General features: G+C 40.8%; 1 non-coding gene across 1 annotated transcript; it reads right to left on the minus strand.

The window, feature by feature from the left end:
- Positions 1-3382: 3382 nt before the first annotated feature.
- LOC145354108 (U2 spliceosomal RNA) lies at positions 3383-3574 on the minus strand. Its single transcript, XR_013888797.1, has one exon. It is a non-coding gene; the product is annotated as a U2 spliceosomal RNA (small nuclear RNA).
- Between the last annotated feature and the right edge of the window lie 18550 nt (positions 3575-22124).

The raw sequence follows: 22124 nt of genomic DNA on the forward strand, positions 1-22124 counted from the left end.
AGCTAGGGGCTGAAGAGATCAAAGGAAATAGGGGGAAAGCAGGAACAGGTTACTGAGTTGGAGGATCAGCAATGATCATAATGAATGGTGGAACAGGTTCAAAGGGCCACATGATATACTCCTGCTCCTATTTTCTATGTTTCTATGAAGATTCATGGCCCTTTCCACCTTGCATTTTAATTGATAGAATGTCTCTTAGAGGAGACACAGAGAAGCGAGCTGCCCAACAATTTTCTGACCAGGATCTTCATGATTTGATGGAAGAACTCCAGAAAAAGAGAACAATTCTTCACCCTGCTGGCCACCATGATACCCCTGCAGCAAACAAGACAGCCTGGAGTCAAATAATAGCTGTGGTGAGTGCAGCAAGAGGCCATCAACAGTCGTGGATTCAGTGCAGGAATAAGTTCAATGACCTGTGTTCCAGTAAGATGAGTAGCTTGGCTCATCCATACAGAGCTCCAACAGAAGGGTCATATCTACAGAGCTGCAGGGGTGATGGGCGGTACATATCTCTACCTCAGCACTGAGGCTTGTACATCTATGCAGTTCATATAGGAACACACGAGAACATGGTGAGACAATGGACCTGTAGAATCCTTAAGCCTTACTCCCATTCCCGCCCAGATGAATATAGGAATTCCCATGTACCTTCAACTTTTGGCCACTTCCCTCACTTTTACTATAACAATAAGCCGTTCCAACATGATGAGAATCAAGGCCACGCTGCATTCCTTTGCGTCTTCCTGCTACTGTTCACACAACCTACTGTGCCTTTTAAATTGGCACCACCTGCAAATTTGGATGTACAACTCTCTATTCTTTTAGCTTGCCATTGATATTTACCAGCCTAAAGCTAAGAGCCCAGTATATTACCCTAGGGAGCACACTGCATCCTGCTCATTAGAGAATGCTGTCTTTATCCCTATTCTCTGTTTTCTACTTCCCAAGCAGTTACCAATGCCAAATCAAATGTGCTCCTGCTTTTGCAAATGAACTCCAGTGTGAACTTTCCAATGCCTTTTGATCAATGGAGCACAGGGAATATGTGAGCCTTCATGACCGATGCAATGTAAACGGTAAATAAAATGGATCCGAGAAATGCATGACCGGTCAGTCAGCATCTGATAAAATAAGTCTGACAGAAGGATCGTCTGTGGCTGTTTTCTTTCAGTATCCTTCTATAAAAATCTCTTTAAAAAGGCACTGATTGTGACTCACCAATTCATAAAAAACAAATAGCATTCGGCTGCTGTGCACGGAGCCTTTTTGCTTTTACAAGCCCTGCTCTGCAAAATATAGAGGGGCAGCTGTGGTGTTTGTTCTGCTTTTGTTGTTTAAATAAACAAATAGGTTTCTTCAGCCACTAGCACTTGATTACTGAAGCTGCATGGGATAGAATGGTATCATATAACCCAGGGTTTCAAGTAATCCAGGAATATTTAAAACCGCAAAACCTTTATTTGCAGAACTAGTCCGGGAAGAGATTTCACCATGGATCATAAATTTTCTTGGAAGCTTTCAGCGCATTTCAGGCTTCCATGTGGTAACAACAATAGATGGGGGAAGGGAGGGAACAGCTCATTAAGCTACTTTTTTTACAAAATGCAAATACAAAAAAAGAATCATAAAGGTTTCACTCATCTTTATTCAAACTATAGAATATAAAAAGACACCATAAAAAGGAAATGCCTTAAAAGACCCATTTTGCAGGAATTGGCCCTTTAATGAGTATTGTATTGGTTCCAACACCACAGGGTGGTTTATGGATTCTCCCCCAATGGTTTTACACATTGTTCTCCAGTGAGAACTGCTTTTGCTTAAAAACCTTAAGCACTCGATGAAAAGAGTTTTCAGAAGCCAGTCTATCAGGTCATAATGGGACATTCAGCACCCATGTTGAATGAATAGACTAATGATTCTCAGCTATACATTAATGCAGCTTAATTGAAGCAACAAATTACTATATAAAATCTCCAAGTATAATTGCAGCTGATGAGCTGAGTACATTTATTAAAAGCTGACAAAGCTAACAACTTGTTCAGAGCACACTCTTGCAAGGAACAAAGAGACATCTCAACTTGTAAAATATATTTTCGAAGCCGTGCAAATTTTATGGATGGATATAAACCTCCAAATTATTCTCATCAGCTGTTCAGATGCCTCAGTGAACACTCAAACCCTATGTAAGTCCCAGGTTCATTTCTGTGCTAATCTCAAGCTGGAATAGCAGTGGAGTGCTTCTGTGGTTACAGCCCCACTGCTTTAGACGGGAGCAACTCACCCAGTGATCCCTGCCTTGATTGATGAATAGAGATTGCTTCCGGAAGTGCTCGTGTTGACACTGGGATGAGCATAGCAGAGCTTGGCTGTGATACTCCCCTTAGTCAAATAGACTTCAAATACTATCAAGATTCACACAACACATGGAAAAGTGATCAGTCAATATAGAACATAGGATACTCCACCAAAGCTGTTGAATGCTCTTCCTAAAACTACCCCCATTTTTTTTTCCTCTTTGAAGGCACTTCTTAAAACCTATCTCTTTGATCAAGATTTTGGTCATCGACCCTCATGTTGTCTTATGTGGCTTATTAGCAATTTTATTTCATAATACTGCTGTGAAACACCTTGGAATGTGTTACTGTGTAAAAGGTATTGTAATATGGGCTCCTTTAGATGTCTCAATGATGAGATCTTGAGATTTGTCTATTTAATCATGAACCATTTATCATTGGTCATTAACCATTTACATATCTCAGGTTGTTGCTTCACTATACAGGTAGGCTTCCAGATTGTTGTCTCTGAGTCTATTGCCATGTGACTTTTAACAGCATACCGTAGGTTGTGCTATTTTGTGGTCCTATGTTAACCCTTGTTCTGCTGAGCACCTTTACAATGGCACGCACACAATATCCTCTTTCTTCTCCAAAGAAAACTTTCCTCCCTTCCAATTGAATATTACAATAAACTGTTTACTTGCTATCCCTTATCCCCCACCTCGAGTCTCTAACTTTACAAATTCAGATCATCTTGAGATTTGCAGTTCTTCCACATCTTGGTCTGTCATGTGAAAAGGAATGGGGGTAGCATTCTGTTTACGGCACTTTGCTATTTCCATTTCATTTGCTTTTTTTCACCACTTTGAGATGTGTCTTGCTTTGTTAACAACACGTCTGTTTTTTTTCAGACGCTGGGTTTGTCCCCTCCCTTTGTATAGTGGAATCAAACTACCTTTCTGAGGGGACTGCCATGTTTTTTTTAAACTTTATTCCAATCCAATCAAGTCAAATTAAACCCAATTCAGAGTCCCAACAAGTTGGGACATTCCCGATCCAAGCTGACAAGACAGGGCTCTCACCTCCTGTCTTGGGCTTGATCTACATGATCCAAGCTGACTGGAGTAGGTGTAGCTCCTCCTCCAGATCTTGATCTTATTTGCATCTTAGCCAAATGGCCGAGATGCCGCTTTAAAAAATTGCTTCAAATGAAGCTGAAATGTAACCCAATGACTTCAACCAAGTGCAGCATGTCGATACTACACTTGATCTTAGCCAAAAGGCCGAGAAGCGATGTTTTTACCAGAGCAGCAGGTACCTGAAAACGCCACCATCTGGATGTACCCCTCCAAGATACTCACCAACCTGACTTGGAAATATATCACCATTACTTCACTATTGGTGAGTCAAAATCCTGAAATTCCCTCCCTAATGGCATTGTATGTGTATAGGTGTACCTATACTACATGGACTGCTGGGGTTCAAAAAGGTGGCTCAGCACCATCTTCTCAAGGGCAATTAGGGATGGGCAATAAATGCTGGCCTAGCCAGTGAAACCCACATCCCATGAATGAATAAAAAAATACATTTCGCAAATGGAACCTTCATTTCCACTTGATTCACTGCCAAACATTTATTTGCAGTTTTATTCTCAAATCATTTTGTAAACTTATGAATCTTATGAATCAGCAGAACAAGGGTTAACATGGGACCAGAGAATAGCACCACCTACAGTAATCGTTTCATTTAGTTCTCAGCACATCTGAGACATCCAGTGCTTCTAGTTCCTTGCGTTTCAGAGTCAGATTTACAGTTTCCGATCCTTTTCTCTGTCTGCAGCTTGGAAAGTCCCACAGCTTTTCTTTTCAATGTCTCCTCTTCACCATTCAACTGCTTCTTCTGCTCTTCAGTCTGTTTCTTGTAGCTTTTGCACTTTATATCTTTCAGTTCAGCTCTGATGTGAGCATTTTTCAATACAGCAGCTTTGGAACACACTATGGAAGTCATTTTCAAAAGGTTGGGTGATGCCAAAATAAAAACATGAATTCCCAATCTTATGATCACAGGCTCTCAACCTCAATCATTGCCCTGATGGACATGCTTAACTCTCATCCCCACCATGGAGAACTTTGAAGACAGCAATCCCCAAACCCACAGAAGGCACAGAACACCAATATGAGACCCCAAAGCAATTGATCTCTGTGACTTCCTGAAGAAGAAAAATCACAGCTCCTCTCTAAAGTGAGATACAACCAATTCCATTTTTTAAAGATGTTGGAAACCTCCATCTCCTGCAATAGCTCTGCCCTTGAGCCCCCTCAGCAATGTGTGACGCAAGCCCAAATCCACCATCAGTAAAGTGCAAAGCCACTGCTCTGCAAATGATTAAAAATATCCCTTTACAGGGCTGGGTATTTAACCCCCATTCCACACTGACCAGATGTTTCACACTTAGCCAAATGATGCCTTGATGTCAAGGGGAGTCACTCTCACCTTCCCCAGTTGTTGCTCCTCAAACATGAACACAAACCATGGATTAAATTTGGGACAATGTTGTTTGAACAGTTCAGGTACTCATGACTAACTGAACTATTATTGGTTTTACTTTCCAATCTCAACTGCATTTTTGTTATGGGCAACTCAAACTGCAGTTGGTATTGAGGTAATAATTAAAGGTCATATAATTCGTTCTATAATAAACCTGCTTGTGTTCAAAATTAAGGTAAACCATATGGATCTCAAGAGCTTGATTCATGCCCTTTTATCTTTTACCCTTCATTGGAGATAGCATATGCGACAATAGTTATTCAGTGTAATTCCAGATGTCCTTTGCATTTAAGGATCAAATTCCCCATTAAAGACTGAACAAATTTGGAATAAATTTTAGTTAGATCTTACACAGGTTTATCTTTCTTCTTCTCCCTACATTAAAATACTCAAGATACAAAAATATGCATACCTTCAAATCCATCAAGAATCCATTTTGCAGTCATGGTGACCCTTGCAATCCATCATTATCTATTAACACCTGACTCTTTTCTCTTTCATCAGACAGATTGATTATCCAAGGTTGTAGATTTTTCATTGTCTCTCATAAACAAAAGGAGAACATTTATAACTCCGATTTAAAAATAAGTTGACTCATTGGTAAAGCTACTTAATGCATCATGAACTGCGGCCTATCTTTGATTCATGTCCCTGACTAACATTCATATTCAATTCAAGTGTCCTTTAGATGTTACCTTTCTAATTTTGGCTAGGTCATTAAAAGCAAAGCACCAAGCTAAGACTCCTCCACTGACTCAAGGTGGTAAATCTGCATCTCAATTAGTTACGAGTATAGATTGAAGAGTTTGGGACTGTTCTCCTTGAAGAGAAGAAAGCTGAGAGGATATTTGATAGAGATATTCAAAATCATGAGGGGGCTGGACAGAGTAGATAGGGAGAAACTATTCCTGCTCATAAAAGGATCAAGAGTGAGAAGGCACAGATTTTGAAGTGATTTGCAAAAGAAACAAACGTGATCTGAAAAAAAACTTTTTCAAACAACGAGTGGTTCGGATCTCGAATGCACTGCCTGGAAATGTGGTGAAGGCAGATTCAATCGAGGCATTTGAGAGGGTATTAGATGATTACACAGGGGTATGAGGAAAAGACAATGGCAATACATCAATGGGGAATGGCAATGCATCATGGTGCTTGTTTGGAGAACTGGTGCAGACATGATGGGCCAAATGGCCTCTTCTGCATGGTAACAAATCTGTGATTTTGTGTTGTCAACTCTGGTTGTCAACTCAGTGCTTTTGTCAAATAATCCTCCTGCCTCCAACCACCCCACTCAGTCAACCTTTCTTCCTGATCTCCAATATTTCTATAAATGATAATTGATGGTCAAAGAAAATTAAATAAGCTGCAATTTTTTGTTAATACCTGTATGATTTTTCTCTGTTACTTGCAGCAACATCCTTCAAATTAATCATTAAGTCCTGGTGTTTCAAGGACAATCCAAGAGATAAATATACAAAGAAGAAAGGAAAGTAGAGCACTGGAACAGGCCCTTTGACTGTCTAGGCCTGTGCCGATCATGATGTCTGCCTAAACTATGCACTTATGGAATCCGTATCCTTCCATTCCCATCCTATGCATGTATTCGCCTAGTTGCCCCTTAAATGCCGCTATCGTACATGCTTCCACCATCTCTCCTTCTAGACATTCACCACCCTCTGTGTAAAAAACATGCCTCGTGCATCTCTTCTAAACTTTTCCCCCTGCACCTTAAACCTATGTCCCTGAGTACTTGACTTTTGTACCCTGGGAAAGAGCATCTGACAATCCACTCTGTCTATGCTACTCATAATCTTGTAAACCTCTATCAGGTCACTCCTCAGCCTCCATCATTCCAGTGAGAACAAACCAAGTTTACCCAACCTCTCTTCATAGCTAATACTCTCCAGAGCAGGCAACATCCTGGTAAACCTCTTCTGTACCCTCTGCAAAGCATCAACATCCTTCTGATAGTATGGCAACCAGAATTGTACACTATACTCTAAATAAGGCCTAACAAGGCTTCTGTACAGCTGCAGCATGACCTGTGAATTTTTATACTCAGTTCCCTGACGATGAAGGCAAGCATGCTGTATGTCTTCTTGACTACCTCATCCACCTGCGTTGCCACTTTCAGTGGACATGTACGCCCAGATCTCTCTGCCTGTCAACATTCCTAAAAGGTCCCACTGTTTACTGTATAATTTCTACATGCATTGAACCTTTCAAATTGCATTATCTCACACTTGTCTGGATTAAACACCATCTGCCATTTCTCCACCCAAGTCTCCAACTGGTCTTCTTGCTGTATCCTCTGACAATCCTCTTCACTATCTACAACTACACCAATTTTTGTGTCATCTGCAAATTTTCTAATAAAAGCAGCTACACTTTCCTCCAAATCATTTATATATACTACGAGCAATAAAAATCCCGGAACTGATCCCTGTGGAACACTAGTCTAAGCTTTCCATTCAGAAAAGCACCCCTCTATTGTTAACCTCTGTCTTCTCTGGTCAAGCCAGTTCTGTATCCATCTTGCCAGCTCTCCTCTGATCCTGTGTGACTTCACATTTCATACCAGTCTACCTTGAGGTACCTTGTCAAAGGCTTTACTAAAGTCCATGTACAACATCCACTGCCTTTCCCTTATCTATCATCTTCGTCACTTCCTTGAAAAACTCAATCAAGTTAGTGAGGCACGACCTCCCTTTCACAAAACCATGCTGACTATTGCTAATAAGTCCATTTGTTTCCAAATGTGAATAAACCCTGTCCCCAGCAATCTTTTCCAATAATTTGCCTACCATTGACGTAAGGCTCACTGGCCTATAATTTCCTGGATCATCCCTGCTGCTCTTCTTAACCAATGGAACAACATTGGCTATTCTCCAGTCCTCTGAAACTTCACCTGTAGCCACTGCGGATATAAAGATTTCAGTCAAGGCCCCAGCAACTTCCACTCTTGCCTGCCTCAGGCCCTGGGGACTTATCTACTTATAGTCAAATGTTCAAAATACTCAGCAATTGCTCTTGCAGCATCTGTGGAGAGACAAACAGAGTTAATAGCCCAACTTTTCATCATAGAGTCGAATACTTCAAGTGGAGAAATTTCACAATTTGGTGCAGTTGCCTTGGGAAGAAGTTCCCATATAGCAATATTTTCCATTCGGACCGGCAGTGGGGGAGTGTGGTATAAGAGCTAAGGGAAGGGAAATTGTGTGGGATAGGACCGGGCCCACAGACACAGACAGGGACTGCTGGGCATTGAGGTGGCCTCGTTATAAGGCTTGCCTTGTTCTCTGAGCCTCAGTTCCAGTTGTCTTATTAAATATTGGGCCTTCTAACCCTTATCCTCACACTCTCTCAACACCTTACCAACTCTATCCCTGACAACTCATGCCAATCCATGTCCATCATTCACCCCAATGGCTCCTCATTCCATTCATGCCAACTTATACAGCCCACACCCACCTCAATGGCCCCGATATCTTTCATGTCAACTCATTGCATTTCCATGCACATTCAACAAGAATACATGCTGTATAGAATCAATAAATCAATGGCACGTGTGGAAATGCTTAAAAAAGCCATTCATAATTTTAGAAATCATTGCTGTTACTACAACCCTATAGAAGTGTCAATCAACCAAACTTTTCAAGTATCAGTAACAGAAACAATAATCACTTGATACTTCTTTGTCTTGTTTAAATAAACTTTGAGTCTGTGACAAAATAGATCACAGAAGAAACAAGGTTAAAAACCCATCAATTAAGCAATGTTTTCTCTTCTGTGCACTTGTTTCAAAAAACTAATGGAAGTTTGGGCTCTCAGCAAAGCTTCAAATCCTTAAAACTTACTTATTTAGTTAAACTTCTGGTCATCTAACCTAACATCTCGTCATGTGACTCAGCACCATATTTTGATTTATAGTGGCCCTGTAAAGTGCCTTGCGACATTTCATTACATGAAAGTTGCTACAGAAGTATCAGTTTTGTTGTATAAATCAAGGAGTAAGCCTACAGCTCAATATTGCTCGGATTGATTTATCTGCAAACACAAATTGGGAAAGATGCAAGGTGGGCTGACATTTCACTATCATATGTTTAACACCATCATCCAAATTTAAAACCTACCCTAGATTGATTTATTGCTTTAGGTGAGTATACATCATAAATTATGTTAACATGATGTGATGTTTAAGCATATAATGTTGCATTGAATTTACTCTTGTGAAGTGAGGAGGTGGAAAATCCCAGCCCGGGTATTTTTGTAGCGATGAAAGTACAAGTTGCACAGTCTGATCCTCAGTTGCGTGTGTTGCTGCAGGGTCGCAATGTGCATCTGATTAAAACCTTTTGTTAAGAGGACATTTTCAACTACCGACAAGACTGCTTTTGGCCAGTCTACTGTGTCACTGTTGCCTTTATAAAAGGGGCAACTTGGCTCAGTTCAGGAGAGATGTGGAAGGTTAGAAACATATGAGAGGGCTTGAAAAATGTCACGCTTGTAAAGTGAAAGAATGGACATCTTATTCAGAATTAACAACATTTGGCATGTGAAGGTAGAAGTAAAGAGGTCAAGACTCAGGATAACACAATTCTTGAGCATGAGAAAGCAATGTTGCTAATGGAAATCGGCCCAGAAGTGCATGGCATGCTAACAAATCTTCTTGCTCCCAGCAATTAAGGCAAATAATGTGGCATTCAAAATAATCATTATCGAGTTAAGGGAACATTTCAACCCTAAGTCTCCAGAGATGGTGGAAAGCTGCAAGTTTGGAAGCAGAAATCAGAAAAGTGGTGAAACAGCCAGTGAGTACATTGTAGCTCCAAAGAATTTATCATTACATTGCAATTTTGATGATTTCTTAGACTATACGTAATGGGAGAGATTTGTGTGTGAACGGTTGAATGAAAAATTCAAGCGAGTCACTGAACATATTAAGTCCGACATTGAAGCTAGTATTTCAGATGGTTCTTTCCTTGGACATGGCATCAAGCAATGATTGCAATTTCATCCCTTAAGCAGTGACTAGAACAGCTTCTGTCCCAAGCCAGAAGGCTTCCTCCTAGTTGGCAAAGACCTAGAAGAATGCTTGTGAAAGCAATTTAGTCACTTGTTATTGCTCTAATGGTAACAATACAACGCAAGTTTCTTCTTCTTAGACAGTCCCTCAGGATTGAGGATGACTTAATTCACTCCAGTTCAATAAGTCCTGATAAGTCCATTGAACAATCTGCCATGGGTTAGGTGGTGTATAAGGAATGGGCAGTGAGATGCTTGGAAGTTTGTGCGTACCCCCAACACCATGACTTTGCCTCTGTGTGTAGCCAGTGAAGTCTCTCGATGTGTTCAGCACCTTCACAAATAAATCTGTTCCATTTTAGTTAGTTGAAGGTTGTTTGCCCTCTCATATGTTTCTAACCTTCCACATCTCCCCTGAACTGAGCCGAGTTGCCCCTTTTATAAAATCAATAGTGACACAGTAGACTGTCCAAAAGCAGCCCTGTTGGCCATTAAAAATGTCCTCTTAACCAAAGATTTTAATCAGATGCATATTGGGTCCCTGCAGCAGCACACTCAACTGAGGAAACAGCAGATCCAGACTGCGCAACTCGTACTTTCATCACGCCAAATGTTATTCCATTTTAGCCAGGGATACTCAAGAGTCAGCAGGGATATTTGATATCTTCAGGCATGTTTGGAGGAGATCCCTGAAGTGTTTCCACCAACCTCCTGGGTGTCTTCAGCATGACCAAACTCTGAGCAGATCAGGAATCTGGTATCAAGCATAGGAATGACATACCCCTCCCACTCCACTCTAGTTCTGAATGATTAACACTTTGATGCTGGCCAGGTTGACTTCACAGAAGACACTGTTGCTGGACCACCTTTACTGACATTAAAGTTGGAGGATTTGTGAAGGCACTGCTGATGCAGTGCCTGCTGTCCAACAGCCTGAAGCATATCGGATCACAGGGGTCCCTGCTGCGTGGCAAACCATGATTTCAGTATTAGGTTTAAGATCCTGGTCCTCAAATATTCTTTTCCTCAGTGAACACAGATAAGTCAGTACAGCTTTAATTGCCAAAAGAAGGGACATATTGCAACTGCTTGCTGAGTGAAGGCCAAAGCAGGGACAAGAAATTATCCCACTGGTAATGGAAAATGGTGACGTCATGAGGGTGAAGTTCACAATCTTGAAGTGAATCCAAAGTGCCTAAGCAACCAGGAGCTAGAGCTGCACAGCATTCATGCCATTAGCAATCACTCGAATGACAGAGAATTTTGTACAGAAGCATTAATAAATCAATATGCACCTTGAAGAAACTGCAGTTTGCTCCATTATGAGTAGAGACACTTTTGAGAGCAAATTCAGTGATGTGCCTCTGACCAAGAGTATGGTTCAATTGAAAACCTACTCTTACGAGCTGGTGGAAATGTGTGGACAAATGGAGTTCAATGTCCAACATAAGAACCTGTCCTTCAAGTTGCTCATTTTTGTAGCAAAGTATGTCAACAAGGCAATGGTAATGCACAAAGACTGGTTTTGTAAGTTGAAGTTAGATTGGAAGCATGTTTTCCAAGTTGAGATGACCAAAAGGCTTGATCAGATTTTGAATAGTTACAACAATATTTTTGAGAACACTTAAGGTATAATCAGTGTGAAAGTGCACATTTGTATCAAACCTTACACAAAACCAATACATCAAAAGACTGAGCCTGTTCCTGCTCTCAAACCCAAGACTGAAGTGGAGCTAAAGAAGCTAGAGAGAAATGTTTGTGAGGGAAAACAGTGACTGGGCAACACCAATTACAGCAGTGCACAAGTCAGACAAAATCATCAGACTATGTGGGCACTGCAAAGTCTCAATTAATGAGGAAGCAAATGCAGAATAGTATCCATTACTGACCTCTCAAGATTTGTATGTGGATTTAGTGGGATCCAATAAATGAGGTAGTGGATGCAGCACAGTATCCATTACTGACCTCTCAAAATTTGTATGTAGATTTAGCGGGATCCAAGTTATTCACAAAGTTGGATTTGTTCCATGTTTGTGCACGGCTCAGGATTGGTCACGAGAGTCAGCAGCAGAATACATACAATAAACACGCACAGCATGTTATATTCCTACACAAATCTGCTCTCTGGTGTAACTTCTCCAAAGGTCTTCCATGCTATCATGGTTAAGATTTTCAAGTGCTGCATTGCTTTTGCAATCAGGATGATGTGCTGATCATGACTGCAACTGCATGACTACATGATGCATTATTAGGTGAAGTGTTAAAAATGCTCACTGATCACAATATGAAGATGAGAATGAGCAAATGTGCTTTTGTCAATTCCAAGGTAGTTTACCTTGGTTTGAAAATGAATTAAAAGGGGCTACAAACATTAAAAAAAGAGAGAGGCAATAGTCAATACTCCAAAGCTAAAAGATATGTCTGAGCTTAGATCCTTTCGAGGTATGGAAATTGTACATAGGAGCTCTGCTTGAGCTGCACAATGAGTTGTTAAAGAAAGATGTGAAAGAGTGGTCCAAAGCACAAATGCTTCTTTTCTACATAAGGCAAACTTTGCCAGTGATGCACTAATTATTCCTTGTCACACAAACAATGATCTGAGGTGAGCTTGTGATGCTTCAAACTATGGAGTTGGATGGGTGATCCATCATGTCATGGATGCTGGTCAAGAGAAGTCCATAACATTTGTATCACATATACTACCAAGACTGGCACAACCACATGTAAATAGAATGTGGAGATGCTGGCATTGGATTGGGGTGGGCACAGTAAGAAGTCTCACAACACCAGGTTAAAGTCCAACAGGTTTATTTGGTATCACGAGCTTTCGGAGCACTGCTTCATCAGATGAGTCATCTGATGAAGGAGCAGTGCTCCGAAAGCTCGTGATACCAAATTAACTTGTTGGACATTAACCTGGTGTTATGAGACTTCTTATTGTACATGAAAATAAAAAAGGAAGTGCTTGACATCAAATATTTTCACCAGTTTTTGTTAGGTAAAAGCTTCACACTAGAAACAAATTCTAAATACAACTGGCTATTCTTGGACCAAAGCTTACATTATTGTTGTGATCCAGTATGTTGTAAGTGCCATGCAAACAAAATCCCAAAGGGAAATTTGGCAAACTATCACAACTATTTTCTAATTGTATTTTAAAACAAGAAGACATGTTTATTGAAGTCAGGAGCCACAAATTCCAAAAACACATCTGGAGATCTTAAATATTAAATTAAAACACCTATTAACAAAAGAACAGAAAAATTAACTACATAAGAATACATTTATAGTTAAAAATTAGCCTGACGGAACATTGTCCCCTAAAGACTTCTACTTAGTTTGACTCACACCAGTTTAGACAGTAGTCCCCATAATATTTAATCTGTTAAGAAATTCCAGGAATATTATCACAAGGAACCAACTGTAGGGAAGAAATGTCTCAAGGTCTCTCTCTCCTTTCCACTCTGCAGTGGAAACTTCCAAAAACTTTAAAACAAAACATTGTTTTCTGAAAAAATAACTAATAATTCTTTGCCTGAAGATTGCTTCTTTTCACAGCTCTGTACCGGCACAGAGCACACTATAGGCAGACTTAAATGGCCATTCTCCAACACAGCCCCTGACCTCTTTTCAACTATGTTTTTTCTCTTTCGTTTTTTCCCGTTGTTCTTATAGTTCTTTGGATTTTACCTTTCCCAGGATGTAAAAATCATATGTGTTCTCCTATAGCCACCACTTTCTGGTAAAATATATTTATTGACTTGACCTTACTTATTTATGACCTTTCCCAGTTGTAGCCCCCTTTTTTACTTCCTTTTGAAATTTGCCAACTGAGCGCAACAAACATTCCTTATCTTCTAATACAAATTTCTACCCATGTCTTATGTACCTGTAGATTATCCAACTTGGCCCTATTCACTTCAAACGTCTGCACTTCACTCCTTGACTCTTTAATGTTCATCACCCTGCAGCCCAACACACACACACACACACACACACACACAAAAACATACACAGGTCCTACAATCCTGATTCATAGAAGAGCACAACAGACCCCAGAAATATTAAAAAATAATACCCTTTGCTTCACAATATTGATTATGACAGGGTAAAGATGGAGTGAAGGGTTGCACCTCCCCAAGCTTTAAGTATAACATTGAATATAACATTTGAAAGTAAATGATATCACTGGTGCTCTGTCCTGTTTGGCACATGAGGAGTCAGCAGGAGACTGTGAAGGTGTAATCTTCACAATAGGAGTTGGAGATGATTTTCCAATTATAACATTTTAAATTGTGGTCAGGTTCCATCCAAGTCTGCTCAATGTCTGCTCTTGGTATCTTTTCAACACTGAGGCAGAACTTTCTAGCCCCCCCCACCCCCGCCTCCAATCCCTGACTGGTTTTCCCACAATGGAAGCCACTTGCAATTGGCCACCAATTGATTTCTGATCCTGTCATATTCTATGGCGTTTTGCATGGCTTGCCTGTACTGTCGCTGGGAAACCTACTGCAGATGTCAACTCTGGCAAGACTAGAAGATCCTGCTGGCCGAAACGGGCCAGATAATCCCACCGTGAATCTTTCTGAGTTCCAGCAGCCGTTCAAAAGTGATTGGAAAAATAATCATCTCCCATCCCTTTTCCTCACAGACAAGGGACTGTTCCACAGTTGTTGCAATGATTTGCCATATGAGCAGGGCTGCACCAAGTAGTGTTACAGTTTGGTACCTAGTGCTTTGTGAGATAGGATTTGAACAGAACTCCATATCAAACACGCAGGAAATGTCAGCAAGAAATGCACACCGAGAGGTTTTGTTTGTTACTCCGGAACAATTGGTTAGTTAGCAAACGTACTGCCAAAACAGTAGAAACAAGCCACCAAAAACTCCTCTGCATTCATGGCCTACTTGACAATTTAAAGAGTTCATGTTGTCTTTTGTGAAATGAGAAATGACAATTTCTTGGTACTCACTGAAAGCCACTTGAAGTGAATCCAAATTAAGCTCATGGGTCAAAACACCAATTCTGAACAACGAATTGTAGTTTATTTTTGCTTCTGGTGGTTTACGACAGGAACGTGTCTCTGATAATAACCTTCAATTTTGTTCCGCTTTATTCCAAAATTTCACAAGGCCAATCAAATATACGTTCACTTCTCCTTGCCAACAAATAGAACAGCCGAAAGATTGTTAAAGAAGCACTCGAAACAAATGTTTATGAGTATTCAATTTTCTATATGATGCTTAGAACAATCCATTGACAGGGTGTACACCTGCTGAGCTTTTGATGAGGAGAAGGCCAAGACACCGGCGCTACCAAACTTTACTGCTAAGTTTGAATACAAACAGTCCAGTCAGAAACTCAAGCAAAAGGGAATTCAGTTTCAGGCAGAAAAGGCATGTTCATATTTTGAAACACCACGCATGCACGCACACCGCCTTCCCCCCATGAGTCCCACATATGGGGTATGGGGGATGCAGTAAGCGCGTGAAGCCAAGAGCTACATTGAAAAAAATGATGGAAAATTGAGAAATCTTTGTGTATGTTATATAATCTTGACAAGGAATGAACCAAAACATGATCCACTTAATCATGAGAATGTACCAGAGTTTGAACCAGTTCAGATCTCTGTGTCTAAAGTACCAATTTCAGGAAAAGAAACAGGTTTGTCTTTGAGTTCTGAACTAAAACCAAACAGTTCTAAACCAAATGTTGCACCAAAACCTAAGAGATCAGGAAAGCGTCAAAATCTAGTTACTAAATTTAATTTGTGGACGAAGTTCAGAGCAAAATAAAAAGCAGGTTATAATTAGGCCATGTGTACATAACCACAAAGGTTACAAAGCATTACACGTGGAAGGTGCATAGAATCATAGAATCCCTACCATGCAGAAGGAGGCCATTCGGCCCATCAAACCTGCACAGACAACAATCCCAGCCAGGCCCTATTCATCATGTATTTACCTTGCTAATGCCTCTGACATTAAGGGACAATTTAACTTGCCAATCAACCAAACCCGCACATCTTTTGACTGTGGGAGGAAACTGGAGCACCTGGAGGAAACCCACGCAGACACAAGATTCACACATTCACCTAAGGCTGGAATTGAAGCCGGGTCCCTGGCTTTGTGAGACTAACCATTGTGCCACATGCCGCATGTTTTCAAGGAATAAGGGATCTGTTTTATGCGCAACTTATAGCCGTATAGATATGTACCAAAGAAAAGAAGGCCAGAAATACTTTTATTTTAGAAAGGGGAAGCATTGTACTGTGCTTATACACTGGCCGGAATTTTACCACCCTGTTGGCCACAGTTATCGGAGCAGACAAGGGGTAGAACATGGAAAGATCCATTGGCCTAAGGTGGGATTTTACGGTTTCAGGACAAGCTAGGCTGTAAAATGCCAGCCATTATGTTGAAGTGATATAATGTTTGAGTGTGCCCGGTACATAATGTTGCAATAAAGGTACTCCCATGGACTGGCTATACCCTCGGTCATTCTTCTTCATTTCTGCTGTGCAATATGTGACATCCATCATCTGATATTTTAAAACAATCGTAGAATTCTTACAGTGCAAAAGGAGGCCATTCAGCCTATCAAAGCTGTACTGACAACAATCTCACCCAGGCCCTATCCCTGTCACCCCTCGTATCTCTGTTACCCTGCTAATCCCCTAACACTAAGAGGCAATTTACCATAGCCAATCAAGCTACCCCGCACATCTTTGGATTATGGGAGCAAACCAGAGCATATGGAAGAAACCCATGCAAGTATTGGGAGAACATGCAAACTCCATGCAGACAGTCACCCAAGGCCGGAATTGAATCCTGGTCATGCCACTGTGCCATCGTGCTAATTACCATGGTTTCATCATGGAGTTAAAATCAATTAAATAAAATAAAACCTCAAAACAATTGAGATAAACACCGTCTGTGCCCTCACAAGAACTTGTTCCCGAAACACTGAAAATTCATTTTACAGAAATCAGTGATAAAAGTTTCATGCAGATTTCACCCCCTTGACTCTGTGAAATCGTAGCACCGCTCAGTTAATGCTGTCGTGTAGTTTCCTGCTGGCTTCCAGTTTATCCACTGGGGTCAATGTCCATCAGAGCAACCTTGCTAGGTACTTAATAGCTTCAATGGTTTTACATGTATTCCAAAAATATTCCTGGACAAATATTTCATTTCGAGTTGGTTACCCTGATATTTAATTAGATTAGGATTACATACACTGTGAGCAAAATAACTATTAAAATAAGTTTTTTTAAATCTAAGAGTCTCACAATTAAGGGATACAGTACAGTATTATGCTATCAGTTTGCAGCACCCCATGGGTTACTGTGTGGTGAATGTAATGTCCCGTTCTCAGCATTGAAAAGGTTTACAAGTAATGTTATTGAAGTTTTTCCCTTTTATTATGGTTGCTCGGGTGATTAATCACTAAGGAGCCAATGCTGCAAGGAGGCTTTCAGTTCCTGAGTTATTTGATTTTCTCCTTTTGTTTGAGTGATTCGGGCTTTCAAAGAATTCTTCCCGCATCCACCATAAATAAGACCATTAAGGCCACACAAAGAAAATGCTACAGTTCTCATGCACTAGTTATTCCTCGATCAGAGAGCTTGGAGCTTTTAGTTTCTACGGATCTGAGCAAACATTTCTAGGTCATTATTTCATACTAAAATAAAGGAGCAAGCTTCCAGATAATGAGCTTTATTACAATATTCCCTGATTCTGAGAAGTAGTTTTAGTTTTCTTTCAAAGTGACCAACACATAGGCAGCAGCTGGAGTTCTTCCATAGTGGTGGCAGTATTATGATTTTTAGCTTTCTTTATGGCGCATGATAAAACCTCAGGGAGGATGTGGATACATATGTTACCTTACTTCCATTTAAAGACTGGCATTTGTCTGCTCCCCAAAACAAGACTTGTATTGGCCGTTAGCTGCCGACACTCATAGCTATGATTCCACAAAACCAACAAACAGGTCAACTCCTTCCTCTTCTCTCCACCTACCTTTTCTTCCTGTCTCTCTGGTTCACCTCTCTCTGCACTCACGTCCTCCTCTGCCCACTCCCATTTCCTCCTCTTGCTCCTTTCCTTCTTCCCCAAATACGTCAATTTATGCCCTGCTTCAGCTAAATACTTACATGGTCACTTACCTTCCTGACATATTGAAGTCATTTGGAGCAGGTATAAGATGAGTTGTTGAAAACCAATTTCATCCTCTGTGATCTTAAATTTAATGTAGCACCACACAGCTTATCTGCAGGATAATACAGTTTGCATTACATGGTATAGCACTCCTGTTCTTGTAAAACAGCATATCATTCAATTTAAAGTTCACTTATTAGTGTCACAAGCAGGCTTACATTAACACTGCGATGAAGTTGCTGTGAAAATCTTCTAGGCGCCACACTTTAGTGCCAGTTCGGATACACTGAGGGAGAATTCAGCAAGGCCAGTGCACCTAACCAGCATGTCTTTTGGACTGTGGGAGGAAACTGGAGCATCCGGAGGAAACCCACGCAGGTACACGGGGGGACGTGCAGACTCGGCACAGACAGTGACCTAAGCTGGAAATCGAACCCCGGTCCCTGGCGGGTGAGGCAGCAGTGCTAGCCAGCATTTAATGTGGACAGTGGCATAGTAGTCACACTAATAGATGTTTATTAGCACATCTCTAACAATATCATCCATAGAGTTTAATGTTAAGCTAAATATTGTTACTGAGTTATCAGTATTTCGTTATCCTTGTTTGGGAGAATTGTAAAGGGGCCCATGATATGGGATCACTAGGATAGGAGGTTTCAAGGTCCTGCAACGTTCTTAAGAATGTGATAAATTAACATAAAAGGAAATTCAAAAGTCTTGTTTAGGCATATAAATAGTAAATGGTGAGAGGAGTACTGTCATTTAGGGTCAAAAAAGTGAATTTACGCATGGAAGGAGAGGGCATATTTGAAGTATTGAATGAATACTTTGCATTTTTAAGTGTGTGAATTACATTCTCTTTCCCCATGACCTGAGAAGAATCTTCTTCCTTGATAAAGATTTTAAAATTGATAAAGAGGAGGAATTGGATAGGCTGTCTGTACTTAAAGTTGATGAAGCACCAGGACCGGATGAGATACATACAACAGGAATGAAGGAAGTGAAAGTGGAAATTGTGGAGGCACTGGCCATGAAACCTTCACAATTTCAAGACTTCCTTCGACCCAGGGGTGGTGCCAGAGGCCTGGAGAATTGCAACTGCTGCATCCTTGTTCAAAACAGGGAGTAAAGATAAGCCCAGCAGTACCAGGCTGGTCTGTTTAACTCTGGCAGTCGGGAAATTTTCAGAAATTATAGAAAGAAAAACATAGATAGATATTAATTGACACTTGGGCAAGTTTGGCTTAATAAAGGAAAGTCAGCATTTACTTGTTAAGGGACAATTGCGTTTAACTAACTTGCTTGAAGCTTTGATGAGGTAACTGTTGGGGTGGCTGAGGGTAATGCTGTTGATGTGGTGTACATGGATTTCCAAAAGGCATTTGATAAGTGCCACACAAGCAAAACCGTAGACAAATTTAGAGCTCATGGAATGAAAGGGTAGTGGTCAAATTGCTACCAAATTGGCTTAGTGACTTGAACAAAGACACATGTTGTTCTTGGACTGGGGAAAGCATTATAATGGAGTTCCCCAAGGATCGGTGTTAAGATTCCTGGCCTTCTTAAAATGGCCTAGACCCCTTGCTGTCCAGGGCACAATTTCAAAATTTGTGGATGGTGCAAAACTTGGTAGTATTGTGAATTATCATGAGTTGTCTTTATTTAAAGTGATTCTAGCTGCAGCACAAGCCTCCAGTTAACTGTTTATTTTTAGTTTTTCTTTCTTTGTTCCCACATCCAGCCTTGACTAATCGCACTAAAGCAGATAACAGACATGTATAATTAACCACCAAACAGTTGTACAATTGAATGCTATAAGGAAGTTAGAACTTCAAAAGGACATAGGAAGCTTGTTGAATGGCAGACATGTGGAAGTTGAAATATTATGCATATAAATCTGAAGTGATTAATTTTAGTAGGCAGGTCGCAGAGAGAAATATAAAGTAAAAGGCACAATTTTAAAGGGGGTGCAGGAACAAAGGGATCTGGGTGAATAAACCAATGAAGATGGCAGGTTGAAAGAGCTGTTCATAAAACTTGTGGCATCCTTAACTTTCTCAACAGGGGCAAAGAATATAAGAGCAAGGAAGTTATGTTGAACCTGGATAAATCATTGGTTCAGCCTCAACTGAAGGTTTGTGTCCAGTCTTGGGCTCCACACTTTAGGAAGGATTTCACAGAATCACAGAATTGTTATGGTCATTTGGCCCATCATGCCTGCTCCAGCTCTCTAAACAAACATCATGGATTAGTGACATTCCTCCACCTTTCAGCATAATCCTACATATTGTTCCTATTCAAGTAATCATCTAATGCCCTCTTGAATGCCTGGATTGAATTTACCTCCCTCACACTTCCAGGCAGTGCATTCCAGACCTGAACCACTCTACTGCCTTGCCTGCCATGGAATCGGCACAGGCAAGGGTCTAACAACAGAAATCTCCATTGACCTCGGGTGGAAATTTCTGTTCTCACTCGAGTGAGGACGTAAAATCCCACTGATTGAAAATCTGTGCCCTCTCATTCCTGATCCATTGATAAGTGAGAATAGTTTCTCCCGATCTACTCTGTCCAGCCCCCTCATGATTTTGAACATCTCAATCTAGTCTCCTCTCAGCCTTCTTCTCTTCAAGGAGAACAGTCCCAACCTCTCCCATCTATCCTCATAACTGAAGTTTCTCATCCCTGGAACTATTCTTGTAAACCTCTTCTGCACTCTCTCCAATGTGTTGATATCCTTCCTACTGCGTGGCATCCAGAACGCTACACAATACTCCAACTAAGGTTTAACTAGTGTCTTGTCTAAATTGTATAAAATATGAATGCATTAGAGACGGGTGCAGGAAAGATTCACAAGAATGGAATGAGGAACTTCAGTTATGTGGATAAACTGGAGAAATTAGAACAGTTTTTCTTGGAGAAAAGAAGGCTGAGAGGAGATTTGATAGAGGTGTTCAAAATGATGAGAGGTCTGGACAGAGTAGAAAGGGAAACTGCTCCCATTGACGGAAGGATGAAGCACCAGTGGACACAGATTTAAGATAACCACAGAAGATGGTGATATGAGGAGAAACATTTTCACAGATCATGTGCTTAGGTCTGGAATGCACTGCCCGTGAGAATGGTGGCAGCAGGATCAGGCTTGTGAGTATATTATCAAATAAATAGGTTGGACTAAAACCTGGTGTTGTCAGACTTATTACTGTGTTTACGCCAGTCCAATGCCGGCATACCCGCAGCAGAATCAACAGAGGCTTTCAGATCAATCAAAATCATTATCGGAAAAGAAAAAAATTACAGGGCGACAGGGAAAAGGAAGGGTAGTGTCACAAGGAGTTGTTCATTCAGAGAGCCAGCACAGACCAAATGGGATGAATGGCCTCCTTCTATGCTGTAAACATTTTATGACTCTGCTTGCATTTGTATAGCGTTTCCACAACCACTGGAGTACATGAATAAAAGAAAAGCACCACTACAGAGGAATCACTGAGCAGCAGAAAACCAGAAACCACATTGTAATTCAGCCATGTGCACTACCCACAGCATCTACAGTATATCCCCATCTGAAAAACCTCTTTAAGCGTGCCACCTCTGTCATCTTTTTCCCACAGTAAGAAGTCTCACAACACCAGGTTAAAGTGAGACTTCTTACTGTGTTTACCCTAGTCCAACGCCGGTATCTCTACATCATCTTTTTCCCACAACTTGGTGCTTTCTGAATTGCCACTACTTCCCTATCGTGCTATTTTATCTTTCCATTCCTGAGCCAAGAGTTGATACTTAACCTGTGCTCCCAGAACCTAATATACCTCCAGTGTAACAACTCATCAGCGCTCCCACATTCCACTTACCATGTACATTCTTCCTTTCTCCCAGTCCTACAGCCCTCACACTCCAATGTCAACACTTTTTTTTGCTAGCCCCAGACCCCTTCCAACTTACCCATGTTTCTCTCATTCACCTTGTGCACTTTACTTCTCATCCTCCTCCTCCTTAAAAAGGTAAGACATTGGTATGTAGATTTTGACTTTGTCCGATGTGCGAAATGGTGAGTACTTTGAATTGGCAGCCCCTTGTTAACAATCTCCTAGTTTTTATTTCGATTGATTCACTCTG

Source organism: Carcharhinus amblyrhynchos, chromosome 16 (genome assembly GCF_965287045.1).
Source record: "Carcharhinus amblyrhynchos chromosome 16, sCarAmb.v2.hapA, whole genome shotgun sequence".
Lineage (NCBI taxonomy): Eukaryota > Metazoa > Chordata > Chondrichthyes > Carcharhiniformes > Carcharhinidae > Carcharhinus > Carcharhinus amblyrhynchos.